This window comes from Cynoglossus semilaevis, chromosome 5 (genome assembly GCF_000523025.1).
Source record: "Cynoglossus semilaevis isolate Cse_v1.0 chromosome 5, Cse_v1.0, whole genome shotgun sequence".
NCBI classification, from domain to species: Eukaryota; Metazoa; Chordata; class Actinopteri; order Pleuronectiformes; family Cynoglossidae; genus Cynoglossus; species Cynoglossus semilaevis.
This window is the reverse complement of record NC_024311.1, coordinates 8396652-8399764: the sequence shown is the minus strand read 5'-3', so window position 1 is coordinate 8399764 and position 3113 is coordinate 8396652. Positions and strand designations below refer to the sequence as shown.

Sequence of the window (3113 nt, the reverse complement as noted above, 5' to 3'; positions counted from 1 at the left end):
CCGAGGGGGGGGGGGGAGGGGGGGCTGTCCTTCCATGAATGACACATCTGTCTGATCTCTTACGGCACACTACTGGGCCGCGATGCAGTGGTTGAGACCCACGGTGATGTAGTTTCACCTTCATTATCAGGATTCAATACCAACTGGACAATTTAAGACAGACAGCTGTGTGGACTGGGTGTTCAGACTGGCTCAAACAGTGGAGTGAGACCCTCTCTGTGAGCGGTAACGTCCACTTGTGGCCAAGTGGCGTAAATGTCGTTACAAAATTCACCAACGAACAGTAACTGAAAACATGGAGAACCACAACATCAACAACAACCTGCAGCAGGTCAAAGGTCACAGAAGGACCTGGCTTGAAATATTAAAAAAAAAAGTGTGGCTTCAGTAAAGACCATCAAAACATTAATTCATTAATTAATTAGCCTCCTCTCACGACTCCGTCGTGGACAACCTGAGACACTGCAGGTTAGCTCTCCCTGCTGCTGCTGCTGCTGCTGCTGCTGCTGCTGCTGCTGCACCACCCTCAGCCCTGCTCCCATTGGACCACTCTGACTGCTGGAAGCCAAAAACAGTCCACTCTCAGACCCTGACAGTTGTGTCAGTGCTGACAGTCAGTGAACGCACCGCGTCACTTTAATGGTGCAGCGGATTTTCACAGGTGAAAAGCTGAGCCTTTATTTCTGCACCGGAGTCACGTCGTCTACTTTCCAAACCTGTCAACGTCGCCCTCTACAGCTTCATTCTGGAAAACTAACAGCTGCATCATCACTGTGTTCAGTCTGTCGTTTAAAACTCACCGATGTTTGTCTGAGGTTCATGAAACTGAGATGTAAACAGTACCACACTGTAAACAGTACCACAGCAAAAATCTCACTCTCCTTTTCCCTTAGTTCCTCTCACCCTCCCCTCACCCTCCCCTCACCCTCCCCTCACCCTCCCCTCCCCTCTGGAGAGACTTCATTAGGATTTAGAGGTTGATCAGTAGAGAGTGATACAATAAAAAATAAATAAAATAAAATCTGTGAACAGTCGACAGATCAGACCAGCAGCCAATCACAGCCACAGAAATCAGAATCTTCCAAAGTCTCATTAGACTCAGGGGCGGGCCCAGCTTTTTTTGGGCCCTGGGCCAAATTGACCCCCCGCCCCATCTATCCACCTCATACAAAGGAGAAAAACAAATTTCAGCACAGGAATCGATGAAGTATTTCTTTAGTATTTCTGATTTTGACACAGTAGTAAAACAACTCATATAAACAAGAAAAAGAAGAAAATTTAAAAACACTACAATCAAAACATCAATTAATAATATGTGGCAACAACAGCCACTGGTCAGTACTGCCAACTCGCTGTTTTTGTTATTTTACTTATAAATATTTTCAAAGTCTGTGTCTCACTGACTCCGAACACAAAGATATGAAGCATGAATCACAAGCCATCATGTGTCTCGACCAATCAGAGCATTTGGGGCGGAGCTAAAACCTGCTGCAGCACTCACAACAAAACCAGAACCGGAGCGAACTCTCCAGGATACTTCATCCACATCACATGTACTGCAAGTTCAATGAAGTACTACCAGAAGTATCACTTCAATACTATACACACCTTCAACAGCAAATCACACTACAGAGTATTTCCAAACCAAACTAAGCAGTATTTTTAAATACATTTAAAAAAACTATAATAACGATACGATAAAACGATAAAAACAAAACGATTATTCACTAATAATCACAGGAAATCAAACACAATTAAAAAATTATCACAGTTGACATACATTTACACGGACACACACACACACACACACACAGCTTTTTGGTGCTTTTGCAGACCGCCCCTGCAGACCATGACAAGATGCCGCCTTCGCCACTGGGCAGCTGCCCATGTCTCCCACACCACAGCCCACTCCAGCCCGGTTGAAGCCGTCAGTCTCCCGCAGCAGCAGCGGCAGCGCCACCGTGGTGCACCGGCCGGAGCGCTGCTCTCGGTGCGCCCCGACGGGGGGAGCGTTCTTACCTTTAACCCCCCAAAAGTCACGGCAGGACACGAGTCAGAACCGAGGTCCAGTCCACGGTACCGTGTGCACCGTGACACCGTTCACAAAGTCTGTTTCCTGCACGAACTCCATCCGCAGACGGACACGGATCTGTTCCCCGCACACCTGTAGCTCTGAGCGGCTGAATTACAGCACGCTGCGTGGCCCCCCACCCACGCCATCACTACAACAACACACACACACACACTGACACAGAGGAAAGGAGTGAGACAGTGCTCACACACACACACACACACTCACTGACCTGACGTGTCAGATGCCGCGGCTGTGATCCAAGTCTGGAGAACAGAACCGGAGCCCGGAGCCTCACGTGTCTCCCGGTGTCTGAGCGCTGACAAGCGGCCAGTCTGTCAGAGGAGCTCCGCGCCGCTTCTATTTACTCCAGCTGGAGCAAAGACACGCCTACCACGCACGCGTGGGCACGCAAAACGTGTGTGTCCTTGTGTGTGTGTGGCTGTTGAGGAAGAGAGAGGGGGAGAGGGGGGGGAGAGGGGGGGGGGGGGGGGAGTCAGAGAATTAGAGGAGAAATCACCACCAATTTCTGGACTCCCTGTCAGCGCGTGTTTGCAGCGGAGACTCACCGAGGCTGCAGGGAACATTGAGGTTCTAAAATATTTTCATCAACACTGAGTCAGTGTTTCATTCCACGGCCCAGAATTCACAGGAACATCAGCCTGGAATTCATAACAAAACAGAGTAAAAACCTATTTATATATCAATACATTATACATACAACATATATTTAAACAATATATATTTGTATATGAAATGTATTTACAGTCAGAAATAAACTGCGATCATATCAACCAGACAATAGAAAAAGTGAAAAAAGTTTTTCACACACAGACCACAGTTTTGTCAACGATGGGAGAAAAAAAAATCTCACCAGCAGATCCAGGATCAGCATCGACAGAAAAAGGAGGGGGGGGGGTTGGGGAAGGAGGTAGGGGAGAAAAAAGAGAAGAAGGAACGAGAGCAAAAACAGGATAAAACAAACTACTACATGGTAATCTGAGTACATGTAATCTGAGTACAACACAGTAATCTGAGTACA

At 47.4% G+C, this 3113-nt stretch overlaps 1 protein-coding gene across 2 annotated transcripts in view; it reads right to left on the bottom strand.

Annotated features, from left to right (window-relative positions):
• The window catches only part of cemip (cell migration inducing hyaluronidase 1), a 107825-nt gene extending 105367 nt beyond the window's left edge, over positions 1–2458 (bottom strand). Inside the window, exon 1 of one of the 2 annotated variants that reach the window (XM_025055480.1) lies at positions 2304–2458. The gene's annotated coding sequence lies outside the window, so the exon portion shown is untranslated. The remainder of the gene's footprint in view (positions 1–2303) is intronic. The other variant, XM_025055479.1, reaches the window with a different exon arrangement.
• Positions 2459–3113: the final 655 nt, after the last annotated feature.